This window comes from Tursiops truncatus, chromosome 5 (assembly GCF_011762595.2).
Source record: "Tursiops truncatus isolate mTurTru1 chromosome 5, mTurTru1.mat.Y, whole genome shotgun sequence".
NCBI lineage: Eukaryota > Metazoa > Chordata > Mammalia > Artiodactyla > Delphinidae > Tursiops > Tursiops truncatus.
This window is the reverse complement of record NC_047038.1, coordinates 102,968,434-102,980,494: the sequence shown is the minus strand read 5'-3', so window position 1 is coordinate 102,980,494 and position 12,061 is coordinate 102,968,434. Positions and strand designations below refer to the sequence as shown.

Sequence of the window (12,061 nt, the reverse complement as noted above, 5' to 3'; positions counted from 1 at the left end):
ATAGATCATATCTTGGTTCACAAATCAAGCCTCAGTAAATTTAAGAAAACCGAAAATATATCAGGCATCTTTTCTGACCACAACACTATGAGATTAGAAATCAATTACAGGAAAAATAACGTAAAAAACACAAACATTTGGAGGCTAAACAACTTGTTACTAAATAACCTAGAGATCACTGAGGAAATCAAAGAGGAAGTCAAAAAATACCTAGAGAAAAATTACAATGAAAACACGACCAACCAAAATCTATGAGACACAACAAAAGCAGTTCTAAGAGGGAAGTTTATAGCAATACAAGCCTACCGCAAGAAACAAGTAAAATCTCAAATAAACAATCTAACCTTACACCTAAAGGAACTAGAGAAAGAAGAAAAAACAAAACCCAAAGTTAGCAGAAAGAAAGAAATCATAAAGATCAGAGCAGAAATAAATGAAATAGAAACAAAGAAAGCAATAGCAAAGATCAATAAAACTAAAAGCTGGTTCCTTGAAAAAATAAACAAAATTGATAAACCATTAGTCAGACTTATCAACAAAAAGAGGGAGAGGACTCAAATCAATAAAATTAGAAATGAAAAGGGAGAAGTTACAACGGACACTGCAGAAACACAAAGCATTCTAAGAGACTACTACAAGCAACTCTATGGCAATAAAATGGACAACCTAGAAGAAATGGACAAATCCTTAGAAAGGTATAACATTCCAAGACTGAACCAGGTAGAAATAGAAAATATGAACAGACCAATGACAAGTAATGAAATTGAAACTGTGATTAAAAGTCTTCCAACAAACAAAAATCCAGGACTAGATGGCTTCACAGTTGAATTCTATCAAACATTTAGAGAAGAGCTGACACCCATCCTTAAACTCTTCCAAAAACTTGCAGAAGAAGGAACATTCTGAAAAGCATTCTGAGGCCACCATCATCCTGATACCAAAACCAGACAAAGATACTACAAAAAAAGGAAATTACAGACCAATATCACTGATGAATATAGATGCAAAAATCCTCAACAAAATACTAGCAAACAGAATTCAACAACACATTAAAAGATCATACACCATGATCAAGTGGGATTTATCCCAAGGATGCAAGGATTCTTCAATATAAGCAAATCAATCAATGTGATACACCATATTAACAAATTGAAGAATAAAAACCATATGATCATCTCAATAGATACAGAAAAAGCTTTTGAGAAAATTCAACACCCATGAATGGTGAAAACTCTCCAGAAAGTGGGCATAGAGGGAAGCTACCTCAATATAATAAAGGTCATATGTGACAAACCTCCAGCCAACATCATTCTAAATGGAGAAAAAATGAAAGCATTTCCTCTAAGATCAGGAACAAGACAAAGATGTCCTCTATTGCTACTATTATTCAACATAATTTTGGAAGTCCTAGCCACAACAATCAGAGAAGAAAAATAAATAAAAGGAATACAAATTGGAAAAGAGGTAAAACTGTCACTGTTTGCAGATGACATGGTACTATACATAAAGAATCTTAAAGATGCTACCAGAAAACTACTACAGCCAATCAGTGAATTTAGTAAGGTTGCAGCATACAAAATTAAGGCACAGAAATCTCTGGCATTCTTACACACTCATGATGAAAAATCTGAAAGAGAAATTAAAGAAACACTCACATTTGCCATTGCAACAAAAAGAATAAAATGCCTAGGAATAAACCTACCTAGAGAGACAAAAGACCTGTATGCAGAAAACTATAAGACACTGATGAAGGAAATTAAAGATGATACCAACAGATAGAGAGATATACCATGTTCTTGGATTGGTAGAATCAATATTGTGAAAATGACTATAGCACCCAAAGCAATCCGCAGATTCAATGTAATCCCTATCAAATTACCAGGCATTTTTTACAGAACTAAAACAAAAAATCTTAGAATTTGTATGGAGACACAAAAGACCCCAAATAGCCAAAGCAGTCTTGAGGGAATAAAATAGAGCTGGAGGAATCAGACTCCCTGACTTCAGACTATACTACAAAGCTACAGTAATCAAGACAATGTAGTACTGGCACAAAAACAGAAATATAGATCCATGGAAAAGGATAGAAAGCACAGAGATAAACCCAGGCACTTATGGTCAGCTAATCTATGAAAAAGGAGGCAAGGATATACAATGGAGAAAAGACAGCCTCTTCAAAAAGTGGTGCTGGGAAAACTGGACAGCTACATGTAAAAGAATGAAATTAGAACACTCCCTAACACCATACACAAAAATCAACTCAAAATGGATTTTTTACCTAAATGTAAGACTGGACACTATAAAACTCTTAGAGTAAAACATAGGAAGAACACTCTCTGACATAAATCACAGCAAGATCTTTTTTGATCCACCTCCTAGAGTAATGGAAGTAAAAACAAAAATAAACAAATGGGACCTAATGAAACTTAAAAGCTTTTGCAAAGCAAAGGGAACTACAAACAAGATGAAAAGACAACCCTCAGAATGGGGACTGGAGAAAATATTTACAAATGAAGCAACAGACAAAAGATTAATCTCCAAAATATATAAACAGCCCATATAGCTCAATATTAAAAAAAAAAAACCCAATCAAAAAATGAGCAGAAGACCTAAAGAGACACTTCTCCAAAGAAGACATACAGATGGCCAAGAAGCACATGAAAAGCTGCTCAACATTACTAATTATTAGAGAAATGCAAATCAAAACTACAATGAGGTATCACCTCACACCAGTTAGAATGGGAACATCAGAAAATCTACAAACAACAAATGCTGGAGAGATTGTGGAGAAAAGGAAACCCTCTGGCACTGTTGATGGGAATGTAAATTGATACAGCCACTATGGAGAACAGTATGGGGGTTCCTTCTAAAACTAAAATTAGAATTACCATATGATCCAGCAATCCCACTACTGGACATATACCCAGAGAAAAGCATAATTCAAAAAGACACATGCACCCCAATGTTCATTCCAGCACTATTTACAATAGCCAGGTCATGGAAACAACCTAAATGCCCATCGACAGATGAATGGCTAAAGAAGATGTGATACATATATACAATGGAATATTACTCAGCCATAAAAAGGAACGAAATTGGGTCCTTTTCAGAGACATGGAAAGACCTAGAGACTGTCATACAGAGTGAAGTAAGTCAGAAAAAGAAAAACAAATATCATATATTAATGCATATATGTGGAACATAGAAAAATGGTACAGATGAACTGGTTTGCAGGGCAGAAATAGAGACACAGATGTAGAGAACAAATGTATGGACACCAAGGCAGGAAAGTGGCTGGGGGTGGGTGTTGAATTGGGAGATTGGGATTGACATATATACAATAATATGTATAAGATGGATAACTTGCTGTATAAAAAATTTTTTTCATAAAATTCAAAAAAAAAAGGAAGCACAGACAACTACAGCTCTGGCAGTGTTCAGTTTTTTTGAAAAATAATAAATAAAATTTTAAAAATATTTGCACATTTAATTCTTTCAATTAAAAATTAAAATGAGCCTAAAAAATAATGAATACTCAAAAGGAGCCCTGTGCTGGTTTGATTTAAGCAAAAAATAAATAAGTTTCTTGTTGTGATTCTATGTCAATTAGAAACAAAGTGACAAGCCATCTCCCCTTCTACAGAAAGGCGCATTTCTTCTTCATTCAAATAAAACCTAGCCAAGCACGCTTCTGAGTGCTATAAACATTCTTACAAAATACATCACACGGGGGAGAGTTGAGGAAGAAGATGGAAGTGTAAGACGCAGAGATCACCTTCCTCCCCACAGATACATCAGAATTACATCTACATGTGGAACTACTCCTATAGAACACCTACTGAATGCTGGCAGAAGACCTCACACTTCCCCAAAGGCAAGAATCTCCCCCATGTACCTGGGTAGAGCAAAAGAAAAAAGTAAAAACAGAGAAAAAAGATTAGGGATGGGACCTGCACCAGTGGGAGGGAGCTGTGAAGGAGGAAAGGTTTTCACACACTAGGAAGCCCCTTCGTGGCTGAAGACTGTGGGTGGCGGAGGGGGGAAGCTTCGGAACCACGGAGGAGAGCACAGCAACAGGGGTGCGGAGGGCAAAGCGGAGAGATTCCGCACAGAGGATCGGTGCCGACCAGGACTCACCAGCCTGAGAGGCTGTCTGCTACCCGCCGGGGTGGGCGGGGGCTGGGAACTGAGGCTCGGGCTTCGGAGGTCAGACCCCAGGGAGAAGACATGGGTTGACTGCGTGAACACAGCCTGAAGCGGGCTAGTGCGCCACAGCTAGCCGGGAGGGAGTCCGGGAAAAAGTCTGGAGCTGCCGAAGAGGCAAAAGACTTTTTATTGCCTCTTTGTTTCCTGATGCGCGAGGAGAGGGGATTCAGAGCGCCGCTTAAAGGAGCTCCAGAGACGGGCGTAAGCTGCGGCTATCAGCGCGGACCCCAGAGACGGGCATGAGTTGTTAAGGCTTCTGCTGCCGCCACCAAGAAGCCTGTGTGCAAACAAAGGTCACGATCCACACCTCCCCTCCAGGGAGACTGTGCAGCCTGCCACTGCCAGGGTCCCGTGATCCAGGGACAACTTCCCCGGGAGAACAAACGGCATGCTTCAGGCTGGTGCAACGTCACGCCAGCCTCTGCCACCACAGGTTTGCCCCTCTCTCCCCCGAGCCTGAGGGAGCCAGAGCCCCTGACTCAGCTGCTCCTGTAACCCCGTCCTGTCTGAGCGAAGAACAGATGCCCTCAGGTGACCTACACACAGAGACAGAGCCAAATCCAAAGCTGAAACCCGTGAGCTGTGCGAACAAAGAAGAGAAAGGGAAATCCCACCCAGCAGCCTCGGGAGCAGCGGATTAAATCTCCACAATCAACTTGATGTACCCTGAATCTGTGGAATACCTGAAAAGGCAATGAATCATCCCAAATTGAGGAGGAGGACTTTGGGAGCAAGTCATATTATTTTTTCCTCTTTTCCTCTTTTTGTGAGTGTGTATGTGTATACTTCTGTGTGAGATTTTGTCTGTATAGCTTTGGTTTCACCACTTGTCCTAGGGTTCTCTCTGTCCGTTTTGGGGGTTTTTTTGTTTTCTTTTTTTTTACTTTTCAAAAAAAAATTTTCTTAATCATTATTTTTTATTTTAATAACCTGATATTATTTTATCTTTTAAAAATTTTATTTTATCCTCTTTCTTTCTATTTTTTCTCCCTTTTATTCTGAGCTGCGTGGATGAGAGGCTCTTGGTGCTCCAGCCAGGAGTCAGTGCTGTGCCTCTGAGGTGGGAGAGCCAACTTCAGGACACTGGTCCACAAGAGACCTCCCAGCTCCATGTAATATGAAACGAAGAAAATATCCCAGAGATCTCCATCTCAACATGAAGACCCAGCTTCACTCAAGGACCAACAAGCTACAGTGTTGGACACCCTATGCCAAACAACTAGCAAGACAGGAACACAACCCCACCCATTAGCAGAGAGGCTGCCTAAAATCATACTAAGGCCACAGACACCCCAAAACACACCACGAGACGTGGGCTGCCAACCAGAAAGACAAGATCCAGCCTCATCCACCAGAACACAGGCACTACTCCCCTCCACCAGGAAGCCTACAGAACCCACTGAAAGAACCTTAGTCATTGGGGACAAACACCAAAACAATGGGAACTACGAACCTGCAGACTGCAAAAAGGAGACCCCAAACACAGTAAGATAAGCAAAATGAGAAGACAGAAAAACACACAGCAGTTGAAGTAGCAAGGTAAAAACCCACCAGACCAAGCAAATGAAGAGGAAACAGACAGTGTACCTGAAAAAGAACTCCAAATAATGATAGTAAAGATGATTCAAAATCTTGGAAATAGAATTGAGAAAATGCAAGAAACACTTAACAAGGAACTAGAAGAACTAAAGAGGAAACAAGCAACAATGAACAACACAGTAAATGAAATTAAAAATACTCTAGAAGGGATCAATAGCAGAAGAACGGATAAGTGACCTGGAAGATAAAATAGTGGAAATAACTACTGCAAGGCAGAATAAAGAAAAAAGAATGAAAAGAACTGAGGACAGTCTCAGAGACCTCTGGGACAACATTACACCCACCAACATTCGAATTGTAGGGGTTGCAGAAGACGAAGAGAAAAAGAAAGGGACTGAGAAAATATTTGAAGAGATTAGAGTTGAAAACTTCCCTAATCTGGGAAAGGAAATAGTTAATCAACTCCAGGAAGCACAGAGAGTCCCATACAGGATAAATCCAAGGAGAAACATGCCAAGACACATATTAATCAAACTATCAAAAATTAAATACAAAGAAAACATATGAAAAGCATCAAGGGAAAAATAACAAATAACACACGAGGGAATCCCAATAAGGTTAACAGCTGATCTTTGAGCAGAAACTCTGCAAACATAAGGGAGTGGCAGGACATATTAAAAGTAATGAAGGAGAAAAACCTACAACCAAGATTACTCTACCCAGCAAGGATCTCATTCAGATTTGATGGAGAAATTAAAACCTTTACCGACAAGCAAAAGCTGAGAGAGTTCAGCACCACCAAACCAGATTTACAACAAATGCTAAAGGAACTTCTCTAGGCAAGAAACACAAGAGAAGGAAAAGACCTACAATAACAAACCCAAAACAATTAAGAAAATGGCAATAGGAACATACATATTGATAATTACCTTAAATGTAAATGGATTAAATGCTCCCACCAAAAGACACAGACTGGCTGAATGGATACAAAAACAAGACCCGTATATATGCTGTCTACAAGAGACCCACTTCAGACCCAGGAAAACACACAGACTGAAAGTGAGGGGACGGAAAAATATATTCCATGCAAATGGAAATCAAAAGAAAGCTGGAATAGCAATTCACATATCAGAAAAAATAGACTTTAAAACAAAGACTATTACAAGAGACAAAGAAAGACATTACATAATGATCAACAGATCAATTCAAGAAGAAAATATAACAATTGTAAATATTTATGCACCCAACACAGGAGCACCTCAATACATAAGGCAAATACTAACAGCCATAAAAGGGGAAATTGACAATAATACAATCATAGTAGGGGACTTTAACACCCCACTTTCACCAATGGACAGATCATCCAAAATGAAATTAAATAAGGAAATGCAAGCTTTAAATGATAAATTAAACAAGATGGACTGAATAGATATTTATAGGACATTCCATCCAAAAACAACAGAATACACATTTTTCTCAGGTGCTCATGGAACATTCTCCAGGATAGATCATATCTTGGGTCACAAATCAAGCCTCAGTAAATTTAAGAAAATTGAAATTATATCAAATATCTTTTCCAACCGCAACGCTATGAGACTAGATATCAATTACAGGAAAAGATCTGTAAAAAAATATGTAGGCTAAACAACACACTACTTAATAACCAAGAAATCACTGAAGATATCAAAGAGGAAATCAAAAAATACTTAGAAACCAATGACAATGATGACATGACAACCCAAAACCTATGGGATGCAGCAAAAGCAGTTCTAAGAGGGAAATTTATAGCAATAGAATCCTACCTTAAGAAACAGGAAACATCTCAAATAAACTACCTAACCTTGCACCTAAAGCAATTAGAGAAAGACGAATGAAAAAACCTCAAAGTTAGAAGAAGGAAAGAAATCATAAAAATCAGATGAGAAATAAATGAAAAAGAAGTGAAGGAAACGATAGCAAAGACTAATAAAACTAAAAGCTGGTTCTTTGAGAAGATAAACAAAATTGATAAACCATTAGCCAGACAAATCAAGCAAAAATGGAAGAAGACTCAAATCAATAGAATTAGAAATGTGTATATGTCCATGACTCTCTCTCGCCCTGTCACAGCTCAAAACGTAGTAAGGTAGATAGCTAGTGGGAAGCAGCCGCATGGCACAGGGATATTGGCTCGGTGCTATGTGACAGGCTGGAGGGGTGGGATAGGGAGGATGGGAGGGAGGGAGATGCAAGAGGGAAGACATATGGGAACATATGTATATGTATAACTGATTCACTTTGTTATAAAGCAGAAACTAACACACCATTGTAAAGCAATTATACGCCAATAAAGATGTTAAAAAAAAGAATTAGAAATGAAAAAGAAGTAACAACTGACACTGCAGAAATACAAAGGATCATGAGAGATTACTACAAGAGATTACTATGCCAATAAAATGGACAACCTGGAAGAAATGGACAAATTCTTAGAAATGTGCAACCTGCCGAGACTGAACCAGGAAGAAATAGAAAATATGAACAGACCAATCACAAGCACTGAAATTGAAACTGTGATTAAAAATCTTCCAACAAACAAAAGCCCAGGACCAGATGGCTTCACAGGCGAATTCTATAAACATTTAGAGAAGAGCTAACACCTATCCTTCTCAAACTCTTCCAAAATATAGCAGAGGTAGGAACACTCCCAAACTCATTCTACAAGGCCACCATCACACTGATACCAAAACCATACAAAGATGCCACAAAAAAAGTAAACTACAGGCCAATATCACTGATGAACATAGATGCAAAATTCCTCAACAAAATACTAGCAAGCAGAATCAAACAAGACATTAAAAGGATCATACATCATGATCATGTGGGGCTTATTCCAGAAATGCAAGGATTCTTCAATATATGCAAATCAATCAATGTGATACACCATATTAACAAACTGAAGGAGAAAAACCATATGATCATCTCAATAGATGCATTGAAAGGTTTTGACGATATTCAACACCCATTTATGATAAAAACCCTGCAGAAAGTAGGCATAGAGGGAACTTTCCTCAACATAATAAAGGCCACATATGACAGACCCACAGTCAACATCATCCTCAATGGTGAAGAACTGAAACCATTTCCACTAAGATCAGGAAGAAGACAGGGTTGCCCCCTATCACCACCATTATTCAACATAGTCTTGGAAGTTTTAGCCACAGCAATCTGAGAGAAAAGGAAATAAAAGGAATCCAAATCAGAAAAGCAGAAGTAAAGCTGTCATTGTTTGCAGATGACATGATACTCTACACAGAAAATCCTAAAGATGCTACCAGAAAACTACTAGAGCTAATCAATGAATTTGGTAAAGTAGCAGGATAAAAATTAATACATAGAAATCTCTGACATTCCTGTACACTAATGATGAAAAATCTGAAAGTGAAATTAAGAAAACTCTCCCATTTACCATTGCTACAAAAAGAATAAAGTATCTAGGAATAAACCTACCTAAGGAGACAAAAGACTTGTATGCAGAAAATTATGACACTGATGAAAGAAATTAAAGATGATACAAATAGATGGAGAGATATACCATGTTCTTGGATTGGAAGAATCAACATTGTGAAAATGACTCTACTACCCAAAGCAATCTACCGATTCAATCACTGGCATTTTTCACAGGACTAGAACAAAAAATTTCACAATTTATATGGAAACACAAAAGACCCCTAATAGCTAAAGCAATCTTTTTTTTTAATAACAACAGCTCTTTATTACATGGATTCAAATACACAGCATACCACATGTTCCCTGAAATTTAACAATCACAGTCAATTAAAACCTGTTAGTGCATTCCTCAACACTAATTCTAAGGGGCTTCCTTCGAAATTCCTTTACAAAGCCTTGTACAAAGAAGAGGTTAAGCACCAGTAAGAAAGACTGTTGTTAGCAGTTTTATTTTATCCTCCTCCTCATCAACAACAACAATCATGCAGTTTTTTCCTTCTATGTGCATGGCATTGTAAAATGAGTGCTACACTCTGCTATGATACAAAGTTTATAAATACAATATACCAATACAAAGTCGAAGCCATTAAAAACATCTTAATAACAACTACCAGAAGATAATTAAATCTGGAGTGTTGATGGAATCTATGAAGAGATTTAGAACCAACACACAAACTCAAACATTATAGTAAATGTTTTACTTGGAAAGGGGAGAAAGGGGAACTTCTTATGTGCTACTGAAGGGTTTTCTACGTTGTTCCACATTTACTTTCTTTCTGCTATTATCTTTAAATACTGCAGAGCATTGTGAGCTGCATCACTCTGCGCCACTCTGCCACAGGAGATCCCCGAGCCATGACAGACTGTGATGGGACTGGTGGACAATTCAGCGAGACATTGATACTGTCCGTTGGCACTCAGTTCTTCTATATCCAAATGTGTTATATTAAAACCTTGCTCCTTTGCAATTTCACTAAGCAGCTGGATGTAATCTGTATTTGGAATACTGAGGAGGCTTCTTTTCAGTAAGTTGATCTTTTCACAAGGATAAATCCTCAAGGAATGCCAAGTACAACCTAAAGAATGTCCTACCACATTTGTCAAAGAAATGTGGTTCTCTGGAGAGATATTACTGAATTTGGCAAGAAATTTCTCAGCAGCATTTCTCTTGGCTTGTTTCTTTGATGCCCCCTTTCCAGTTTCCATGAATGACTCTAGCCTGCAAATTGTGGTATATTCTCTCTTAGGAGCAGGTCCTCCCTCCTGGGAAAGGGTATATTCAGGAAGTCTCCAGCCATGATGAATAGCCAATTCCTGTAATGAACCAATAGGATTAAGCTGGTTCTTCGGTTGCTTGGAAGGGTCAGGCATTAAGGGATCAGGAACTGCAAAGAAAATACTTGCACTGGCTTTCAAAATGTTTATGGCAGCCTCAGAAGCTCTATGTTTCGCCAGCTTCTTACTTGTACCTTCACCTGTGCAGGTTATGTCACCAACAGTTACTCTGAAGGTGAAAGTGGGCAAGTGTATTTGCACATTGGATCTTTCACATTCATAAACTGGGATATTCTTGGTCTTCATGCCGTATACATGTAATACCTGAATTGGTGTTTTCCCTGGCTTAGCTGTGATCATCTTCCCCAAACTGAAGGTCCCACTGTCCTCACACTTCAGCGGCGGAGCCACGGCACGATGCCTGCTCTGAGACATAGCCAGAAGGGACGGCTTTGTGGCGGGAGGAAGAGCAGTGTGGAGTGACATCTTCACTCCACAGGTCAGTCAGTCCCTGAGAGGAACGATCTAGAGCCGACACCGCCACCTCCTCCCCTCCTCAGACTCCTCTACAGCAATCTTGAGAATGAAAAATGGAGCTGGAGGAATCAGGCTCCCTGATTTCAGACTATACTACAAAGCTACAGTAATCAAGACAGTATGGTACTGGCACAAAAACAGAAATATAGATCAATGGAACAGGATAGAAAGCCCAGAGATAAACCCATGCACATATGGTCACCTTATCTTTGATAAAGGAGGCAAGAGTATACAATGGAGAAAAGACAGCCTCTTCAATAAATGGTGCTTGGAAAACTGGACAGGTACATGTAAAAGTATGACATTAGAACACTCCCTAACACCATACACAAAAATAAACTCAAAATGGATTAAAGACCTAAATGTAAGGCCAAAAACTATCAAACTTTTAGAGGAAAACATAGGCAGAAAACCCTATGACATAAATAACAGCAAGATCCTTTTTGACCCACCTTCTAGAGAAATGGAAGTAAAACAAAAATAAACAAATGGGACCTAGTAAAACTTAAAAGCTTTTGTACAGCAAAGGAAACCATAAACAAGACCAAAAGACAACCCTCAGAATGGGAGAAAATATTTGCAAATGAAACAACTGACAAAGGATTAATCTCCAAGATTTACAAGCAGCTCATAAGCTCAATAATAAAAAAAACAAACAGCCCAATCCAAAAATGGGCAGAAAACCTAAATAGACATTTCTCCAAAGAAGATATACAGATTGCCAACAAACACATGAAAGAATGCTCAACATCTTTAATCATTAGAGAATTGCAAGTCAAAACTACAATGAGATATCATCTCACACCAGTCAGAATGGCCATCATCAAAAAATCTACAAACAATAAATGCTGGAGAGGGTGTGGAGAAAAGGGAACCCTCTTGCACTGTTGGTGGGAATGTAAATTGATACAGCCACTACGGAGAACAGTATGGAGGTTCCTTAAGAAAACTAAAAATAGGACTACCATATGACCCAGCAATCCCACACTGGGCATATACCCTAAGAAAACCATAATTC

General features: G+C 38.6%; 1 pseudogene; it reads right to left on the bottom strand.

The window, feature by feature from the left end:
• Positions 1-9,996: 9,996 nt before the first annotated feature.
• On the bottom strand, positions 9,997-10,941 carry LOC101333647 (interferon-inducible double-stranded RNA-dependent protein kinase activator A pseudogene; annotated as a pseudogene).
• Positions 10,942-12,061: the final 1,120 nt, after the last annotated feature.